This window comes from Nannospalax galili, unplaced genomic scaffold, assembly GCF_000622305.1.
Source record: "Nannospalax galili isolate Female #2095 unplaced genomic scaffold, S.galili_v1.0 scaffold356, whole genome shotgun sequence".
Taxonomy (NCBI): Eukaryota; Metazoa; Chordata; class Mammalia; order Rodentia; family Spalacidae; genus Nannospalax; species Nannospalax galili.
This window is the reverse complement of record NW_008338126.1, coordinates 505,401-527,965: the sequence shown is the minus strand read 5'-3', so window position 1 is coordinate 527,965 and position 22,565 is coordinate 505,401. Positions and strand designations below refer to the sequence as shown.

General features: G+C 45.2%; 1 long non-coding RNA gene across 1 annotated transcript; it reads right to left on the bottom strand.

Moving 5' to 3' along the window:
* Positions 1-678: 678 nt before the first annotated feature.
* On the bottom strand, positions 679-21,398 carry LOC115070350. The gene is made up of 3 exons (XR_003849515.1): positions 21,279-21,398; positions 3,711-3,787; positions 679-946 (listed from the first exon to the last, which is right to left on the bottom strand). It is a non-coding gene; the product is annotated as an uncharacterized LOC115070350 (long non-coding RNA).
* Positions 21,399-22,565: the final 1,167 nt, after the last annotated feature.

The following is a 22,565-nucleotide window of genomic DNA, read 5'->3' as shown; positions in this document are numbered from 1 at the left end:
TAAAAAAACATGTTAAAAAAAATGTGTGTCCTCAAAGAGTCTGTACATGCCACATGAATGTGAGCAGCCCTGGCTGGGGTAAAGGCTAGGCTCAGATGTCAAATCAAGTCTGTGGTTCTTGTGCTACTTTCTCCTTTCTTGGGACTCTGTGGTGCCTTATATGCTTCATATTAACATCACCTCATGATTTCTTCTCACTGACTCAGCTATGGCTTCTCAGAAACAGGGTTCTCTAATAATTGTGTTTGTTTTCCCACACCAGGCTACCCAAGAGTTCCTAGAAATGTACATCAACCTGAGAGCACTTTGAAACTGGTCTGCGATCTGTGATGATTAACTAGGATATTCATCAAGGTGCCCCACTTCCGCTTCTCCACTGCAGATATTTTTTCATCAGAAACCATGCATCTGCCATCACTCCAAGCTAGACCCATGGTGGGTGTTCAGTGAATATACATGGAAATCAAGAAGAAGGATAGGAAGGAGGGGGAATGAAGGAGAAAGCCCCTCCCTAGCAGCAGCCAACCCAGGCTGTTCTGCCATGTAACCATTGAACAGTCCCAGCTCTCATCCCTCTCTCTGAGACTAGTGTCTTGGACTGTTTTTAGCTGTTATAACAAAATGCAACAGACAACTTAGTTTTCAAATAATAAATTTACTTGGTTCATGGCCCTGGATGATGAGTTATGAGATATTGTGTCTTGAATCTAAGATTTCCCCCACAGGCTCATGTTTTAAAAACTTGATCTTCAGCTTGTGGTACTGCTCAGAAGGTCATGGAGCCTTTAGGAGCTAGGGCTGGGATGGCAGGCGTAGGTCACTAGAAGTGGGCCTCTGGAGGGTATACCCACCTCTGGCTCCAGTCTGAGCACTTTGCTTCCTTTGTGCTGTATGAGACACCTCCACACATGGTTCTGCTGCCATGAACTCCACTTTGCCTTCCCCACTGTAATGGATACAAATCCTTATGAAACAGTGAGCTAAAACTGAACTTGCCACTTGTGCTGGTTAGTCTTTATTGCCAACTTGACACAATGTGGGAAGAGGGGCCCTAGGTCAGGTGGGCCTGTGAGGCATTGTCTTAATTACTAATTGATACAGGATAGCCCAGCTTACTGTGGGCAGTACCATCTCTAGGCAGGTGGTCCTGGACTGACTGAGAAAGTTAACCAATCCTGAGCCTGAGAGTGAGCCGGTACGTAGCATTCTTCCATGGTTTCTGCTTCGTTTCTGCTTGAGGGCTCGCCCTGGCTTCCCTAGTGATAGATTAGGACCTAGACGTGTGAGCCAAACGAATGCTTTTCTCCCCAAGTTGTTTTTGGTCAGACTATTTTATCCCAGAGACAGAAAAGTGATATATTTTGTCCCAGCTACAAAAACAGTAACTGAGGAACGAGAGGAAGATGCTGTGTGACCTCCTCATTAAGCTGGATGAGAAGTACCTGCCTTCCTTCGCTTTGCCCTTACACAGCCGTGAGCTTCCGTGCCTACGCCTAGGCTGTTTCTTGTTATTTGAAATGACTCCTCCCAGCCCCAAACCATACACCCCTCTCTGTGCTTCCTACCATCACTCTGCTGGCAGCAGCCAGTTTGCCAGGTCCCTCATGTTTCAAAAGGCAGCTGAAGTGTCACCCTGCTAACAGAGGAGCTGGTTTCCCAGCAGGCATGCAGAGGAAGTTTGAGGAGCTCAGGTACTCTAATCAAACTTCAACTCTAGCATCAACGACCCTCTGACCTTGGGAAAGTCCCCTCTCAATTCTTAGCCTCTGTTTTCACAGCCGTAGCATGAAGTAACAGCACCTTCTTCACAAGGTTGGTGTGAGAAGCAAGTTGGTTAACAAATGTAAATACTATGACAGAACACTTGGCACATGGAGCCAATGACAGCCTTGTATATAAATATTAGAAGGCTATCTCACCTTCTCTCCTCTCAAGGCACCAGATACTTACTCTTAGATTGCCATTTAGCTCACTGTCCTCACAGCTGCACTATTACCTGTGACCCTACTAAGAATGTAGGCAGGAGCTGTCTGTATTTGTTCCCATGGCCCAATATGAGGATTGTTTGTTGCATGAGTGAATGAATCAGTGAATGAATGGATGCATAAATAAATAGAGTAAATCAGTAGACTATGATTAGGTCACATGGGCAGAAACATTTATTCTAAACCTTACTAGGGCTGAAGACAGGGCTTCCTGGAATGACTCAGGTAAGAATCCCACCTAGGATGTCACCCTGGGCCCTACAGGAACATAGAACAATAGTGACAGTGAGACCAGAAAGAGGATTTTTGTTACTACGGTGATGGTGGTCTTTCTCACCTGCTCCCAAAAGCCTACTGGGTAGTTGACCATCAATAAACCTTTGGTTGGAATTCATAGGTTCATTCATTAATCTAGCAGGTATTTATTGAACCAGACACTATCCCAGGCCATGGAGTTCAGCATGGATAAGAGAGGCCCATTTCTAGGGGAGACAAAGGGAATATGATTGCCTTGGGGATTACGTGGGCAGTGAGGTGGACTGGGATCACCTGCAGTGGATGTAGGAATGGGAAGGATGTGAGCAGGGCTGCGGGGGGGGATTCCAAAGTCCGTGTCTTTATTTTCACTGCCAGCAGTCTGAAAGCCACTTAACTTATTTCTACCCCCGTGACACAGTATTCACACAGGCACGGCCACATCTACCCGACCTATCACAAGGTCAGTTATTCGTGTTGGGGATGATTGTAGAAAACTCTAGAGCCATGGGAAGTTGATGACTTCCTGGCTCTGTGATCTTCAGCACTTTATCCACCTCTCTGAAATCTGCTTCTCTATCTGTAGACTAGGGATAGCGGTACTCTTGGCAAACCTCACAGACTTACAAGAGGTTTTCGCTTGGACTATAGAGGAGAAAAGATTTGTAAACAGTAAAGACTGCTGATAACAGCTCTGCTGCAGGCCTCAGTTAATCACTCACACTCAATTTCAGATTTGCATAGATACTGACTTGTGGTCCTGGCATCTTTGAGGCCCTGTAATACCCAAGTTGGACCCCTCTAGCTGTACAACTTCCTGAGTGATAAAACATGTATTGTTCTATTTCTCATATGGTTCACTCAGCACTCCTGTGTCCTCATCAAAAAGTGCTCAAAAATTGTTATAGTAAGTATAAATTTACTTATGCTTATAGTAGTAGAATTGGACTTGAATCTCCTCCATCTCTGACTCCCCACTGGAAATAGGAATATTTCTGTCCCCCTAGAATATGTAATTTTTATACCACCAAAAATCATACAGGCTGGTTGTTCTGAGAACAGTGCTGTTGGTAGGTGGGAATTGATTGGGTCATGAGGGCAGGACTCTCATGAATGGGAGAGACAGCTTGTTTGTTCCCTCTAATACATGTCCCCTCAGCAAGAAGATACAATCTGTGAGGAACAAGCCTTCATCCAGACCCCAAATCTGCCAGTACCTTCGTCTTAGACTTCCCAGGCTCCACAGCTGTGAGGGATGAATTCCTATTGTTTATAAACTTCCTAATGAAAAATAATTTGCTTCAGTATCCCACACAATCTGACACATTGGGGAAAATCACCATTTATCCCAGTTACATGCTGACTCTTACTTATTCTCAGGGTAAATCTATGCATTGTACAGGGGAAAAATTTTTTTTTTCATTGTTAGACAAGATGGGAAAATAGGAGTCTAAGTTACTACAATTATACCTATAGTGTGAGCTTGGGCGGAATACTTTCCATCTCTAACAGGAGATTCGATTCTATTTTAGTTCAGATGCTTGTGGCTGCAAGAAAGGAAAAGGAATAATCAGTGACATTATATCACACAGCAAGTAGTACAGTCAGGAGGGCCCAGCATGGGTACTACAACGCCTAAAAGATGTCAGAGCCACAGGCAGCTTGCATGATATTTTTTTTAAGATTTATTTTTATGGGGCTGGAGAGATGGCTCAGCAGTTAAGAACACTGGCTGTTCTTGCAGAGGACCTGGGTTTGAATCCCAGCACCCACACGGCCACTAACAACTGTCCATAACTCCAGTTCCAGGGGATCCAGCGCACTGTTCTGTCCTCCTTGGGCATTGCATGACATGGGTGTACTTATGTACACACAGATTATACACATAAAAAATAAATATTTTTAAAAAGATTTATTTTTATGTGTATAAGTGTTTTGTCTGCGTGTATATGTATATCACACATGTGCAGTACCCACAGAGGCCAGAAGATGGTATCAGATCCCCTGGAACTGGTGTTACAGACAGTTGTGAACCACCACGTGGGTGCTGGGAACAGAACCAGGGTCCTTTGGAAGAGCAAGGCCTCTTAACTACTGAGCCGTCTCTCTAGCCCCTGATTTTTTCTTTATTAGATTTATTTTTATTTTATTTTATGTGGATCTGTGTATGTGCCTGAGTGTACATGCCCACCTCATGCCTGCAAGAGTCCATGAGGTCAGAAGAGGGAGTCAGATCTCCTGGAACTGGAGTATGAACTGTGGAGTTCTAAACTGCATATGGAAGCTGGGAACCAAACACAGGTCCTCTGAATGGGCAGTAAAGTACTCTTCACGGCTGAACTACGTCAGCGCTTTGTTTTTTGATGGTGTAAAACTGGCTCCCTTAGTTCCAACTCCACACCCCCACTCAGTAGCACCCACTGGCAAAAGGAGGAAAGTGTTCGTTCAGGCAGCTCTTAAGAGTAAAAATTAAAAAATAAAAATAAAAAAAATACTTGCCAGATCTGCTGATAGTATTACATGGAAGGTGGGACAGAGGCTGAAAGGGGATTACCATCTTGTAGGGCAATTCATATTCAGATAAAAAAGAGTGGAGATGGCCTCAGGGTGGGTCCTTCACAGTCCATTAAAGGCCAAAGCACAATAAACTGAGATTAGTCTAAGGCCCTTGGAACTGAGAGACTAGCCCTTCTGCCCTTGCCCACTTCCAGCACCTGTCTGGTCTCCCAGGCCACCCACTTCCTGCTGGATGTGACTGAGAGCAGACTGTTGCTGCTGAGTGCCCGACAGGACTCTTTCTTAGCCAGGTGGCACCTCTGGCAGCTAAAAGCATCTCTAAAACTACCCCAACCCACCTTGCTTGGAGTCCCATCATTCCCTTACTGTATCTCTGATAAATAAACAGAAATCATTAATAGTGACCTAAAGCCAGGAGTGAGGGTACAAACCTCTAATGCCAGCACTTGGAAGGCAAAGGAAGGACGATCAAGAGTTCCAGGCCAGCCGGGGCTATGTAGTAAGATCCTGTCTAAAAATAAATAAATAAACAAGAAATATTAGGGCTGGGGCTGGAGAGATGACTCCATGGTTAAGTGCACTGGCCACTCTTTCAGAGGACCCAAGTTTGATCCCCAGCACCCACATGGTGACTAACAACCATCTGTAACTCCGTTCCAGGGGAATTTGACTCCCTCCTCTAATTTCCACAGGCATTGCATGACATGGGTTCCCTTTCATACATGCAGGCAATACACTCATTCACACACACAAAAAATAGGTTTTTATTTTTAAAAAGAGAAATATTAGGACTGGAAATGTGACTCAGCAGTTAAAAGCGTGTATATATACTACTCTTGCAGAGGTCCTGAATTTAGTTCCTAGCACCCAAATCGGGTGGCGCACAACCACTTAGCTCCAGGGAATCTGACACCCTCTTCTGGCCTCCAAAGACACCTATGCTTGCTTATGTGCACATACCCACACACAGCCACATGTGCATACACATAATTTTCTAAAAGAAATAATAAAAAAATTAAAAAAAAAAAAAGAAATAAGGTGCGCACCTTTAACCCCAGCACTCAGGAGGCAGAGGCAGGCAGATCTCCATAAGATCTAGGTTAGCTTGGTCTACATAGTGAGTTCCAGGCCAGCTGTGATTACAAGGAGACCCTGTCTCAAAGAGACAAAAAAAAAATGCTAGATAAGTTGATCGGGCTCCAGTGGATGAACTCATACCAAGGAACATCTGGGCACACAAACTTCACTTTGTAGGCCTTAACATATATGACTGAATGCATGAAATCCTGTGGGCAGGCTATGAGGGGGTGGGTATAGAAAAGGAAGGGGTCTAAATATGATTAAGATGTGTTGTATGAAGTGCACAAAATTCAATAAAAATAAATGTTGGGGAAAAAAAGACAAAAAACCAAAATAAAATACAAAACAAGCCAGAGTGGTGGTGCACACCTGTAATCCCAGTACTCAGGAGGCAGAGGCAGGCGGATCTCTGAGTTCAAGCCCAGCCTGGTCTACAAAAAAAAGAAAAAAAAAAAAAAAAAAGGGAGACCCTGTCTCAAAAAAAAAACCAAAAAAAAAAATTAAAATTAAAAACAAGAAATTAACAAATATAAATTTTTTTTTTTTGTCTTTTTGAGACAGGGTTTCCCTGTAGCCCCAACTGACCTGAACTCACTATGTAGACCAGGCTGGCCTTGAACTCACAAAAATCTGCCTGCCTCTGCCTCCCAAGTGCTGGGACTAAAGGTGTGTGCCACCACACCCGGCCTAAGATTGGAATTTTTTTTACCTCATATAAGTGAGCAATCTGAAATCTGGGGCTCACTGGTCTCTGGAAAGTCAAATTCCCCCTATCTTTCTGATTTTCCTCGGCACATGCCTACCCCCAAATTTACTTTACAGTCCAAGATCTGTCATGGTATCTCATTCATAAATTGTGTCTCATTCTAATTTTAAAAGAAGATGAAAAGGAGAAAAACAAGCAGGAAGAGCAGGAGGAGGAGGAGGAAGAACAGGTGGAGGGTAATAACCTGCTCATCATCTTCTTTTGCACCCCTCCCAGACCATCTTCTTTCTTCTCATTGGCCAGAATGTGATCTTGGTGCCTTGCCTTGATGCTAAGGAGACACACACATGCGCGCGCGCACACACACACACACACACACACACACACACACACCATTTAAATTGGTAAAAGATTGAATTATTTTCTTTTCTTTTCTTTTTTAGATTGAAACTTGAAACTTGCCCAAGAGCTAGAAACTTGCCACAATTCCATGTCTCATTTACAGAGCACATTGTAAACTCTGGACAAAAGACCTGGGCTGTTTGTAATGGCAGCCTCATAGGACAGGCCACAGTGGTATGCTATCATGTGTTTTATAATGGCTGGTTTCTCTCTGGATGGTTAAGAAACCCCTGGTGTGTCACTTCACTTTATCATCATCCTCAGGGCTAATATGGAGGTGGGACTACAGGCCATGTGCAGTGAAATGAATCCAAGGATAAGATTCATTCATTTTGTTCATTTATATATTCAACAACCATAGGTCCAGGATCCTTGTATGTGTCATCCTGCGCCTAGTTCTGAGGAGTCAGAGATTTATTAAAGAATGGTTTCTACAAGTTCAGAGCGACTTTGCAAAATGCCTGAGAATCCATCCACTAAGAAAGTGTTAAGGGCTGGAGAGATGGCATCGTGGTTAACAGCACTGGCTGCTCTTGCAGAGGACTTGGGTTCTGTTCCCAGCACCCACATGGCAGCTAACAACCATCTGTAACTCCAGTTCCAGGGGATCTTAGACCCTCTTCTGGCCTCCAAGGGCATTGCATGCATGGGTACACTTACATATATCAGTATGCATACACATAAATTATTTTTAATTATTTTTTTAAAGCCACACCTCCTTTCCGGAGTGCCCAGGCTGACCATCAGCTGAACAAGATTTTAGAGCTCAGAGGAAGGAGGGGGAGGGGGAGGGGGAGGAGGAGGTTAAATTCTGCATTGAGGTTGGGCACAAATGAATGGGAGATTGAAAGAGGGCTAGCTAGCACAGGCAAGGGTTCTGGGCAGCACAGTCAAGATCTTTGAAGATGAGCAGGCTGTGCACAGAGGAGCTGGCTAAGTTCAAGAAGGAGCTAGCATGTGAATAGGTAGGAATCCATAAAAGAGTAGATCGTGTTCCGGAAATGGTTTTCCACAGAACATTGACCCTCATGTAGAGGATCTGGTTTCTGAGCTTTTCCTAACAACTGGATTGTTTATTCTGCCAATTTGAAATCAGAGATCTGGGATTAGATCCCAGTTCTACTACCTTCCAATGTGAACTGAGGCCAGGGACTTCATCTCAATGATCCCAGTGTCCCCAGCTCTGGAGGTTAGTGGCAGGGACTAGAGAAGATATTGTGTGCAAACATATCCAGCATGGTCCTTACAGTCCTCCCCTACCCCCAAAGTAGACAGTCACAGGTAAGTGACTGAATAAGAAAGCAAGCACGGCCCCTGTGCTGGTGGTGTTTTTAAGTCACTGGAAAGGGTAAAGAAAAAAAAAGAATGAAAACAGGTGAGAGAAAAGTACGCCCCAAAGTAGACAGTCACAGGTAAGTGACTGAATAAGAAAGCAAGCACGGCTCCTGTGCTGGTGGTGTTTTTAAGTCACTGGAAAGGGTAAAGAAAAAAAAAAGAATGAAAACAGGTGAGAGAAAAGTACAATGCCTGCCAGGGAGCAAAGTGTGCTGTTAATCCCTGGGGTGGGGGTCGGAAGCTAGCAGAGAGCTTTTAAAGCAGGAGAAAGGTCACCACTTACGGAGGACAAATAACCACACCACACAGCACTATGACCAGCCTCCTGTAATTCCCATGACTGGCTGGGCTGGTTTCCTTTTCTGGAAAGTGGGAAAGTGATCCTGACCAGCTGAGTTCTGGGGCTGTGTTGGGGCTTGCAGGCACTTGGGGAGGGTATGGGCCAGCAGCCTGGTGAGCTCAGATGTCTCTGTACGCACAGCTCAACCAAGCCTGACCTGGCCACAGAGCCCCATGCCGCTTGTTCAGCAACATCTCTGGTCTGTCCTTCACCTACAACTTTCTTCCTTTCGCCTCCCATCCTTAATATGTCCAAGAAGCCCCTCTCAAGGGCACACGTCTACAGTGATCTCACGGCCTCGAGATGTCCCCCTCTTCAGATGAGACTGCACCACGAGAGTCAGTCCTTTCGCCTTTCTCCTAGGCTGTTACTTTCTCACCTCACTCAGCAAGAGCCATCTGGTCTCCCACTTCCCCTGTGTCATCACTCTCAGAAGGCTTTCCCTCTGCCCCACCCCAACCTGTTCAAATCTGGCCTCACTCTGATGCCCCAGTCAAGGCCACCTGGACGGTGCACTCTGCCATGACAATTTCAGTTCCTCAAATGCACCATGCGGTGGCCTTCCTTCCTGGTCTTTTCCCTTCAGGCCTCTGTTTTATTGTCACCTCCTTGACCATTACCTCCAACTCCACTCAGGTTAGGTTCACCACTGTGAGTTCTTTTGCACTCTGCCCCCCCCCCATTACATATCAAATCCTAACTGAAAAGAAAGTCTATGCCTTTCTTTCCCTCTCACAATAACGTACACAGAGCCAGGCTTCTCTCCATTTTCAGAGTTCTACCCACTAGTCTAGCACAGTGTATAGTGCTAGCCATGGCAGGCGTAGGAATGGCTTACCATGTACCTGTCCTCCCTTCGCGGCCTCACCATGCACTCAGCTCCTGACAGGTGCGCAACAAACACCATCATCAACACATTCATTCCACAGCATTTATTGGACACTACTATGGATCATGTACCAAGCTTTTTTCATACCTGACCCATAGGAATCAGATACCCAGAGAGTGGGGCCAGCAATCTGGGCCTTACACAAGCCCACCAGGCAGTCCTCGCACACCCTTGAGTTCAAGGACCAGGCAATCCTATAGACAGAGTAGTTCAACTTTCACTCTGTTTTTTTTTTAATTTAATTTTTTTGAGAACGTCATACATCAGAACAGCATTTACATCATTTCGACCTCTCCCTCTCCTCCTGCCCCTCCCATGTCCACACTTCCATTCAAATTCATGACCTCTTCTACAATTAGTATTGTTGCACACAGCTACACACACATACATTATACACACACACACACACAAACTTAGTCCATTTAGTGTTACTCTTATGAACCTGTGTTTAGGGCTGACCACTTGGGATTGGATAACCTATCAGGGGCCTCATCAAACTGATTCTCCCTCTCTCAGCAGCCATTGATTGCCTGTAGCTTTTTATGTATGGATTCCCGGAGAATTGGAGTTACAGACAGTTGGTCGCTACCATGTGTGTGCTGGGAATCAATCCCAGGTCCTCTGGAAGAGCAACCAGTGTTCTTTAACCTCTGAGCCATCTCTCCAGACCCCATTTATTTTTTTTAATTTATTACACTGATACATATGATGCATTACTACCTGTGTTTCAGGGTTCCCTTCAAACCCACCTGAGTTTCCGGTGGACTCCTTCATTTCTTATAAGAATGGAAACACAGCTGGGCAAATATTTAAAAGAAAGCAAGCAGAGGATTTCAAGGGCTCTGCTCTGCTGGCTGGAGGCCATGTTGGGGGAGGGGGCTCTCCAGGGGTGCAGGGCTCTGCTGCGTCTCAGGGTTCCTGCAGAAGGCGCTCCGAGCTGTGCAGGGAAGGACACAGGGTGGAGAAGCGCAGGCAAATAAGCACACGTGTTTCATATTATACGCAACATTCTTGGTGGGAGCCCCAGTGAAAAATCGGCGTGGCCAACCATCCTTTTCAGAAGGAAGGGCCTCAGGAGGGGGACTGGGGCTGCTGGCTTTATAAGTCAGAAACAAAGAGAAGATGCTTGCGCTGGTTAGGAAAACAAGCTGGTGGGACGGTCGGTGGGTATCTGAGGAGTCCACCTGGGTCTCACGACAATGGGAAGCAGTAGAAACAAAGAGAAGATGCTTGCGCTGGTTAGGAAAACAAGCTGGTGGGACGATCGGTGGGTATCTGAGGAGTCCACCTGGGTCTCCCGACAATGGGAAGCAGTGCATCGTCGGCACCTGACATCTTCACTGTGTGGCATTACGGGATCCACCTGCTGTGCTGAGCTTCCATCACCCTCAGTCCTAAAACTTCACCTCACAGGGCGGGCACTATGCAGACCTGGTAAAATGGCGTTTGCAGGCAGGCCTGGTAAAGCGTACTAGATAAAAGGGATTCCTAGTATATGTAGAAAAATCAGAGGGAAATATTATCCAAAAAATGATCTGGCAGCATCACACAGGGGCAAGAATGTGGATTTAAAGCCATACGGGATTGGATATAGAGCCCACTTCACCATTTACTGGCTGTGTGGCCTCATGCAAATTATTTGGCTTTTCTGAAACTTAGCTTTCTCACTTACAAAGTAAGGATAAAAGTATCCCCCCATGAGACAGGGCAAGGATTAACCCTGATGCCCTCTTTCAATGTCCCTGGCACACAGAAGGTGCCAGATACAGGTAAACAACATGGAGAATGTTCAGAGCAGCTCCACCCACCTACCTGGGTTTGGGGACACTGAGAGTCAGCTCTGCTCTGCTCCTCCCTTGCTTGAGGCTGCCTCCTCCCACTGACACTAGTCTGAAAGTTCTATGTCCCTGGCAAACTGTGGTGGGAGGCAGGGGGTGGTCACAACCAAATCTCTAATGTTTCTTTAACACCTGTCATGGGGCCTGACACAGAGAAGATGCTTAATAGGTGACAATTATACGAATGGATGGATAAATGAAGCAATCAATCTAAAGACATCCTATGTGGTAAATATTACCACTTCCAGGATTTTGCAGAAAGGTCACCTCTTATGAGCTTTTGTCTCCTGGGACAAGGCTCTAAAAGGCAAAATATATTTACCAATGCAACAGAATCAGTGGGTGAGCTAAGACTTGAGCCCAGATTTTCACTGCACCTTGTGTTTGCTTTGTATTATGATCAGGCTGGAAACATCATTGACAAAGGCAAATTTTCCAAAATAAAGAACTGGAATGTGTCTACCCATAATTCCTTTCCCACCCCCAATACAGCCTGGTCTGTACTGAGCAAAAGGATTCTGAGGGCTTTGTGCAACCCACGCAAGGCGGAGGGAAGGAGACAGGAGCTGCCCTTGTCCCTTGGCTGCCTTGGACTGGCTCCTCCACAGAGACCCTCCCAGCCTGTCCCCACCAGGGCAAGACTGGGATAAAAATCTCAGAACAAAGCCCACATTTTCCCCGGCAAAGCAGGGAGATCACTGGTGGAGAAACAATAGCCTCACTGGGGATCAAAGGAGCTGGGTCCAAGCTGGAACAAAAGTTTGGCTTGATAGGAATGACAACCTGCTCTGCCCCTCCTTTCAGGGAGGCCTCCAGAGAGCCTGGAAGCCCTCGGAGTCCCAGCCCACCTTCCCAGCTTGCCTCCCAGCTGCTAGTCCCTTCCCTGCAGGCCATAGGGCCAAAGGACACATAGAATGTGTCCTTTCACATTCTAAGCAATTGCTAACACCTCTCCACCCCCACCCGGCTTTCTCCTGAAGAGCATCTACTACTCTGGGGTCCAGCATTTGTGCCCCTACATTGCCTCCCCTCCACCCTCACTGACCTCTGAACCTGGTTCCATCACAGCCCACTGTGCCCCAGTGTGGAACTGGCTTCTGCCTTGATTGGAGCACTGATCACGCTAAATTACCACTACTGCATTCTTAATGCCTGCCATTCCCCTAGACTGAGATCACAAGAAGGCCAGGACAATTCAACAATCTTGTGAATGCATGCTGAATGAACCAAGCAGTGAATGGTTGGAGGATGCTCTCCAAAGGCCTCCAAATTCACTTGGGTATCATTCACTCTAGATGAATCCAAACCTCTCTGGTCTCTCCATCCGCTTCACTTTAATTTTACTCAACTTGTGGTTTTCAAATACCACTGTCAAGTGCTGAGAACGGAATGACAGGCAAAATAAAATACGGGGTGAGTCTAGTTACTTGGTCAGGGACAGGCAGACAGATATTAACGAATCATGTGATTTTAAGTTATGGTGCATGCTATGATGCAAAAGCACACAGCAGTGCAGTAAAAGGACACACCAATGTTTATGCACCAGTATTTACTGAGAGCCTACAAGGTACCGGGCAGTTGTGCGGGCCTGGAAGTGAAGTATCTCTCGTGGGACTAACCAAGCCTGTAACAGGGAAGCTGGTCTAGGCTGAGAAGGCTCCCCAGAGAAAGTATTGGCTGGGCCAGCATCTAACAGATGTCACCATTAAGGAGATAGACGACAGATGATAGGAAGTTTGAAAGTAGGTAAGAATTGGTAACATTGAATGGGACGGAATTATCTGTACACAAATAGGGACAATCCCTGAAATGCCACAAAGAACCTGAGAGCAAAAGTTAGCAAGGTCATCCAAAACGGGGTAAAGCTCCAATTCAAAGGCCCGCAGAGACTTGTACTTTGCCCATGGTCACCCCATCCTTGTGGTACATGGGAATAAACATGTTTATTTGCTGACCTGGTTTCAGCTGGCTGCTCCACAGAGCCCTGCAACTATTGATTGAAAATAAACAAACAACAACAAAAAAAAACCTTTTCTCTAGTTGAAAGGCAAATCCCTGGGATGAGAGGTCAAAGCACTCCAGGACAGTCTGTGTAAAGGATCAGGTTCTACCTGCAGCTTCCCATAAAGGGATTGCTATTTACTACAGCAAAATAGTTGGTGTTTTGTCACTGCACTCAACAAGTATTTGCAGTTTGCCATGCACACTTACAGAAGTGGTCTAGCTTCTAAGAGCAAAAATCAAGGCCTGAATTGTAGAGTCAAAGAGAACTGGATTCTAATCAAGTCTTCCTATTAACCAGGCCCTTGGGAAAGTTATTCTACCACTCTAAACCTGTGTTTCCTCTTTGTCATTGGAAACCATTGCTGTCTACTGGCAGGGCTACAGAAAGAACAATGTGTTCATTTCTAAGGCTGCCATATATAAGGTATAACCGTTTACCACAGGCTGGGTAACTTAAATGACAGAAATATGTTGTCTCACACTCCTGGAGTCTGGAAATCATGAGGAAGGATATATTAAGAGTTGGTTTCCCTGGAAGCTGCTCTCCTGGGTTTGCAGGTGGCTGTCTCCAGTCACTCCCTCTTACAAGACACCAGTGACACTGAATCTGGGCCATATACTGAACCTGGAGGTTAGAACTTCAGCACAGGGATTTAGAGGAATACCATTCAGCCTCTAAGAGATGGAATCATATGTCTAAGTTTCTTCAGGGGCTGCATATAGCAGACCCTGAACAGATAGACGGATGGTGTTTTTGATACTGTTACTAAGGGGAGGAATTTTGGAATCAGGTACCACTGCTTGTTGCCCAAAGATGAAGTGCCCTTGTTTCTAAGCCTACCTTGCTACCTGAATGAGATTAACAAGATCTTGGTGCCTTCTTCTGCATGAGAGCAAAGGAGTTGCACACCATAATACCTGTACTTTCTTTTTCACTGAGTCTTAATGTAAGTGTCTAATTCTGTCATGCCAAGAACAGCCTAAGAATAGCACAGGGTCTGCCATTCTCAGAACCACTTGTTCACAGAGGGCTTAGCTCTCTACCACCACTTCTTAAGATATAAGTGGAAGCCATTCTAGAACATTCTGCTGCCTCATCTTTCTTCTACTGCCCTCCCAGAAGCGGGGTACTAGCAGCTGTCTGAGAGGAAATCAGTTATAATACTACCAAGCACATGAGATTCATTTGTCCCTGGATCACCCAATAGTATTTTAGGCCACATTAATTCCTCTGGCCACTTGCCATACCCTGGCATGCCCAGGACAGCTAACCCTCAGCAGCAGGTGGCAAGGCCAGAATATCATCTTTGAAGTGACTTTTTCATTGCGCTGTTTGCTTATAGCATGCTAAAGAGGTCGTTGTGTATTTTGCTATTATTTGTTTGTTTAGGGTGATGGGTTTTGGTTTGTTTGGTTGGTTGGTTGGTTGGTTGGGGTTTTTTATTATTATTTTATTTTGTTTTTGTAAGATTACATTGGCACATCCTATTTGCAGTTCCTAAAGACTGGCTTTAGTGTATTGGTTTTACCTTCTCTTTGAATCCACTCAAATCAAGATGGTGACTAAACTGGGCATAGTTGCACATACCTTTAATCCCAGCACTCCAAAGGCAGAGGCAGGGAGATCTCTGTGAGACTGAGGCTAGTCTGGCCTATATAACAACCTCCAGGTCAGCTGGGGCTACAAGGAGACCCTGCAAGGACTTTGGCCTGCAACTTCGGGCTTATTTTGAAGAGCATATTCACAGCTCCACTTATAGGAGCTTGCAGGCCTCCTGTGTGCTCACACACATGTATTTTCTGGGTGCCTTTTCCACTTTCATATCTTGAGAACTGGTTGGGTATTTTCAGGATCACACAGATTTCAATGTGAGCTCTTCCCAAGGCCATTGAGCTGTGTCACACTATCTTCTCCCAGAATGCCTTGTGTGTCCTCTACATTGTCCACACAGGGAGAGGGTGAGTGTCCATTACTACATAGCAAGTTCCAGGTCAGCCAGGGTTATATAGTGAGACCCTGTCTCAAAAACAAGCAAATAAATAAACAACACTAAAAAAAGATAGTGACTAAAAGAGATGACTGAGCACTGGAGAGCTGCTGAAATGGCTCTTTGACACCCTCTAAATACTAAGTAAGTAAATAAAGTATTTTGAAAAACCATTCATTGTTCTTCATGCCAATAAGTCCTTTCTAGGGGCAGCAGGGGGAGTTCTTGGTGTCCCATTATGGGAAGCATATTTTTTATTGATTTTCAAAATGACACATGATCATTAGAGAACATGTGGAAAATGGAATAACACATTGAAACACAAAGCCTCTGTGTGTGTGTGTGTGTGTGTGTGTGTGTGTGTGTGTATGCAACACAAAAGCCACAAGCCTATCAAAAAGTTATTGCTACTGTGTTGGGGCATTTTACACCAGTCTCAGTTCTTGGGAAGCTGAGAGCATTAAAGTTTTAGAACTTTCTCTTTTTTTAGCACAGGCAATTTTTTTTTCTAAGAAAAACTGAAATGTTTGCATAGTGTTTTATTAAGTTGATTTCCATTGTAAACTGAGCCATTGTTAACTGAGCCATTCTCCCATCATGGACACTCGATGGTTCTGTTTTCCCCTTTATTGTGGATAGCTTTTTATTTGTTGGGCAGTTATCAGCAACGCTACTTCCGACATCCATCTGCTTTATCCACCTTTATCTTAAAATCACATCTTTAATTTCAGGTGCTACAGTCTTCGAACAACTGTGAGAAGAAAGTAGCAGTTACACATACTGAGAATTCAACTCAAGACATGAAAAACAGCTCGGAAATGCAGAACTGAAACAGAGCCCAGGACCCACTTCTTTTTTTTTTTTTTTTTTTTTTTTTTTTTTTTCGGCTCTGGGGATTGAACCTTGGGTCTTGTGTATTCTATGCAATTGCTCTGCCACTAAGCTACATCCCCAGCCATCTTTTTGCTTTTTATGCAGGAGTTAGGGTCTTCCAGGCTGGCCTGAAACTTTGTAACACATGCCCCTCCTGCATCAGTCTCCAGAATAGCTGGATTTCAGACCTGGACCTACTTCTTTATGCTTTACATCCCTTAAAACAATCTATGCTTCAAACTAGTTGGCGGATGATGGGACCAGGAACCAAGGACCAGCAGGGGTGCTCACTGGCTGGAAGAAGTTGGAAATGTTGCACCTTTCAAAAAGAAAACTTAGAAAACAAAAAAAGTCTTCTAGCACTTTTATTTGTTTGGGTTTTGGTTTTTTTGTTTTTTTGTTTTTTTTTGAGACATGGTCTCTCTGTAGCTCCAGCTGGCCTGGAACTCTAGGTAGACCAGGCTGGCCTTGAACTCACAGAGATCTTGCTGGGATTAAAGGCATGCACCACCACACGTGGCCTAGCAATTTTTTCTTAATTCTCAAATTTGCACGGGAGAAAAGAAAGCAGAGGTGTTCTCTGTTGCCACAGAGGTAGAATTCTAACATCCGCATACAAATTAGAGATGTTTCTCATTCAATATAAGGGGCATGTAGCATGCTGTGGGTAAGTGGAAGAGGTCTGACATAAGACAAACTTGACTTTGAATCTCTTCTCTATTGCTCGCTGGTTATGTGGCTCCGGGAAAATCATGTGTGCTCTACAGAACTCATTTTCTACACATTCAAACTATGCAAGGTTGATCTGAGGATCGGAGGCAATAATCACTTAGCTTGTGAGTTGGAATGCAAAAGCGCTCACAACACGACTACTGCAATTTTTATGCCAGATTATAACTATCTAACCCTGGCTACATGGAATACTCAAACAAGAGGTAAAGGAAGCAGACTGAGGACAGACCAGGCCATCTCCGATAAGATAACTTAAAGGAAAAAGGCAACACACAGTTGAAAGCTGGAAAAGAAAAAAACCTTGCTTCTTACTTGGGCCCTTATCAGCAATGCTACTTTGCACAGTCATTAGCTTTACCCACCTTGTTCCACTAATGGCCCCTAACTTTATGACTCTAACTCCCCCTCAACCATATGGTAACACTCTGGGGAGCACATGTACAAAATGAACTGTACTGCTGATAGACCCGCCGCCATTGGTCTCTGCTGCCCCTCACAGCAGTCCCTACAGTTTCTGTTGTTTAAGGAGAAAGCAGCCGGGATGGCAGGACAGGCCTGTGGCACCATGGCTTAGGATGCTGCCTGTGGAGTCTTTCCTTTCCCAGGAATGTCTACGGTATTTAGAAGGCAGATAGTGCCTCGTCTCCAGGATGGACCAGGGGCTGTGATGACTCTTCTTTGGGCCCTCACCTCTAGGTGTGGAACATTCGTAGGTTTTCAGATACCTAGCCATCTGGGCTGGAATGCAGGGAGCTCAGCCTGACACATCTTCCATCAACTTCCTTGCAAAGAAAGATCTCAGAAATGCACTCTGTCCTCATTCATCTGACCTCAGGCAGCCCTGCACTGTTGGGCCTTTATCTCTTCATTGATCTCAAACCTGACGGGTACCCTTCTCTTGAATGCCCATGACAGAAGGTCAAACATTCCTAGTCTTCACTGAACAGACTCCATCCATCACAGAACAGACAGAGCTCGCACTCAGGAGTGGCGGCTTGCAGCATCTTCACCTCATAAATCCTGACTAGAAACTTCTCAGCCAGCTCTTCTTTGCCTTCAGTGAACATTTCTGATTTGGTTCCCCCTGAAAGCAGAATTGGGCAGGTGGAAGCTCTGAAGCCAGATAGACCCGACCAGGCATTTATTACACAACATAAAGTCAGTCTATTCAGGCCCTTGGCCCATGCATACCACAATAGAATGAACACTCTACTAAAGTTATCTACCACTTAGCTCCCAGAGTAGCTGCAAGATCTCAGGCAAATTATCTTTGCTTCTCTGCAACTGTCTCCTCCTCTGGGAAAAGTGACAGCTATAAAAGGTGAATGGGAAGGAAGCAAGCCATTCTACGCTCACAGCAGAGTTGGCTAAAGACTTCCTTCTTTCGCTTTGCAAACCACATGTCCTTGGCATGTTATTTAATAATTTAATGGCTCAGAGCTATAAAATACAAATTAAGACTATCTGTCTTTCAGGAATGGGGAGGAAATTAGAGATAATACCTAGAGAGTACCAGGCATGAAGGGTAACATGGCCTTCTGCTGGCAGGGTGACAGGCATCTTAAGTTGGCATAGCAGCAGAGTCACACAGTGTCTGGAGGCATCGCCCTCTTCAAAGGGTAAAGTAGATAACAGTCAGTCAACGCTGTCACTGCCAAGGAAGGGCACTGAGGCAGGCATTGTGAGTGCGGCTGATGAGCCACACAAATGAATCAGAGCCGGACTCTAGTCACACGAGCCACCACTATACGCTCTGCAAACTCTGCCTTCTGCTCCCTGCTCCCTGCCCTGCCTCAATAGTCCTCTACAGTTGAGTTCAAAGAGGAACTCTCAACGTGTCCATCCCTTCCCCACCCCTGTGCTTTCTCTGGCCATCTCTCACCTAGCAGCAGCTTTGTCTCATGATCCGCCCTGCCCAAGTGCATAATGAATTCTTAACATGGCCCAAATAAAATTGTTTCAAAGTATATTATCATGTTTTCTAGAATTTCCCACAATTCAGCTTGATGAGGGATCATGGCTAAGCAGGAGGGATAATAGCTCCTGGTACGTTGACATATAGCTCAAGTCTTCCCCCTGGGAAAAAAGTTTATATTCCTCAGGCATGGCAAGACAGAGCCGGGGTGCTGGACACTTGCACCTGACATTCCGGTTCATTCCCACAACAGCCTCTCCGAAGGAGAAAATCATATTGTCTCTGTTTTGGAGAGGAGGGATGGGGCCACAATCAGGCAACATAGGCAGCCTTGAGCTGGCTTCCTGCATGTTCAGTGGGGATGCTAAGCAAGCCACACAGGAAGTATGAGGATTCCTTCTCGTCGTGAGCTTCAAGGCTTTTGCCCATATCCCCTCAGCAAGTGTGGTGATAAACTGTCTGGCCTCACTGTGCTTCCTTCTAGCTCTGTGGGTAAGCTGTAGAGACTAGTGAGATGCCTGGAAGTAGCATAGATTCAACAACAGCATGGATTGCAAGTGTTTTTTTGAGCCAGGAATCACAACATCATAGCAGGCTCTCATCTGCTCTGGGTGGGATATGGCTTGAGCACAGTACCTAAGGACTCGTAGATTGGAAGGTCAGTCTGTGGAGTGGCAATATTGGGAAGTAGTGTGTACTTGTATGAGGTGGAGCTTTGAGGTCTCTAGGACATTGGAGTATACCCAGAGAAGGGATTGTGGGACCCTAGTCTCTCTCTGGTCCCTCTAACAATGCACTCTCATCTTCCTACATATTTGTGACATTATCTGGTGTTAGACCCTCACCAGGAAGCAAACCAAATCATCCCTACCACTAAATCTTGGATGTTGAACCATGAACTATGAATTAAATAAATATCCATTCCCTATAAAGTTAGTCAGTCTTAAGTATCTCATTATAGTAATAAAAATAAATAACGAATACACCATCATAGTCAGGAACAGAAAACTTCTACATAGCCTCCACTAGAGCACCTTGCCATTATACATTGTCCAAATGCATGTATACATTCTCCAAATGCATTTACGGCTCCGCTTGTAAAATTATATGAATTAGGAAAGCTGTAGCAGTCAGGAGGGTCGGAATTACGCTATCTTCTCAGTGTAGCTGTCTGCGTCCGTTGAGTGAATAGAAGCATGACTAGGGTCACATTACCCAGCAGCTCTGTATACACCGCATGATTTGCAGCCAAGAAGAGCAGTTAAGAAATGTTAGCTTGGGTACACACAGAAAACTTAGGACCTGCTGGCCAGAATTTGTGAAGTCAGGCCACAAGGCTGAAATAAAATCGGTTCCATGCTCTCAAAGAAGCAAAGCTTTAACCCTCAAAAGTCTTGAGTTCAAGTCTCACCTCTGCCCCAACACCAACTGCATGACCTCAGGAGGAGCCCTCTTCTTCCTAGTCATGTCTTTGTCATTTGAGATGTGAAGAAGTGAGACCAAAAGAGCTTGCGGCACGCTTCTAAATCTGGTATTCACATTTCTCCACTGGCCAATTCCTTCTACCTAGCCTCAACTTGAGCAGCACCCCCATTATATAGTTTTCAAATGCACCTCACTCTCAGCTTGTATAATTATAGATACTAGGAGAAGGAAAGCTATAGAATTGTATCAGTCATCCTGTTGCAGGGATAAAATACCACGGCCAAAGGTAACTTAAGGAAGAGTTTACTTTGGTTTATGGTTCCAAAGGGAGAGTCAGTCCATAATAGCAGATGGCTGGAACAGGAAGCTGAGAGATCACATCTCAAGCCATACCCAGGATGCAGAGAGAATGAACTGGGTGGAGTAGGACAGAAGCTCTAGACTCTCAAAGCCAGTCCCCCAGTGGCATACTTCTCAAGCAAGACCACACCCCTAAACCTCCCTGAAGGATGCCACCATCTGGGGACCAAGTATTCAAACACCTGAGCCTATGGGGGACATTTCTCATTCAAACTACCTCAAGAATCAAAGACACAAACAGTTGTGACTGTATCTCAATATTAGAATGTCAGAAGCAGCTACTGAGGGCATAATACATCCTGAACCAACACCTGCCTCAGAATGGTCCAGATATGCAGATAGGGGAATCAAAAAGGAGAGGTTCCAAACATTAGGGGCTAGGCTTTTAATTCAATCAGATGAAATTCACAAGTCTCTCTCTCTCTCTCTCTCTCTCTCTCTCTCTCTCTCTCTGTCTCTCTCTTTCTTTCATTTATCCATCTATGCATTGGGTCAAAAAAGTCCTGATAAGGGACACATTAAGAGGCAAAATTATCATTTACTTTTCTGTCCACTGCCCCTTCCCTGGATGCTGATGGTTCTTTGTGCCCAACCTGGGCCACCTGAGCACTGGGCGTGGCCTCATCAAACTCACCTGAGGGACCAGCCATGACAGAGCAGTTAAGATGCATATTTCCACTGGGTATGGGTAGTACACACTTGAGGCAGAAACGGGCAGATCATATGAGTCTGAGGCCAGCCTGGTCTACATAGCAAGCTCCAGGCCATCTGTCTCAAAACAAAAAGCGTATTTCTAACCTCCCTCACTGTTCTAGTTTCGTTTCTGTTGCTGATAAAATACGCTGACAAAACACAGTAGGAGGAGGAAAGGTTTATTTTAGCTCACAACTCCAGGTCACAGTCCGTCACTAAGGCAAGGCAAGGCAGGAATTTGAAGGCCTGTTTGCTCTTCACACAGCATTACCTCTGACGGAGGAACTCACTTCACAGCCGAAGAAGCGCAGCAGGACGTATGAAGAAGGCTACTCGCTAGCTGGCTCACAGGCTGGCTTACACTCAGCTACCTTCATTATACTGCCCAGGCCCACCTGCCTAGGGGTGGCACCTCCCACGGTGGGCTGGGTCCTCCTCCTACATTAATGAACAATCAAGACAATCTCCCACAGACATGCCCACAGCCAATCTGATCTAGGCAATTCTTCGGCTGAGGTTCTTCTCTCAGAAGACTCCGGGCTGTGTCAAGTTGACAGTGAAAGCTAACCAGGACACCGACAGAGCTCTAAGTTAGATATTTTTTCACAGAGTACTGGCCTGCCCTATTTCCTATGCTTACTTAATTTTGAGGGTCATCGAGTGAATACATAGCCCAGTTGGAGACTCCTCAAATACACCAGTTGCCTAACAGCACAGAGAATCATATTAAATGTCTAATAATCTACTAGTTTCACTTTCAAAGCTAGTCATTTCATATGGTTCAACCTGACCTGTTAGTTTACTTGATTTAAATCTCATCCCACATTCATGGTAGACATGCTGATTTCTATTTTACAGTAAGAAGAATGCTCCCAGAGCTTAGGTCACTAGATTATTAGGATACAAGATTATTTACAAAAGAAGGAAATAGAGTCTCACAGGCTCCCGGGACCTTGCTCATATGAACTTTCAGCAATGATGTCAGCATGTACAAGGCCCATGCAAACTCAATCAGACAAAAACCAGCCTAGAACTAGAAAAATGGGCAGGAGACCACAAACTTATCTGAGAACTATTAGCAGCTGATCACTGCTGGGCGAGGGAAAGTTGACTTCTTTAAGGGAGTGACACTAGTTAGGCTGAACAGGCTTCAGTGGGTGAACTCACACCTAGAGATATCTGGGTACACAAACTTGACTCAATTGATAGACCTTAACATACATAACAA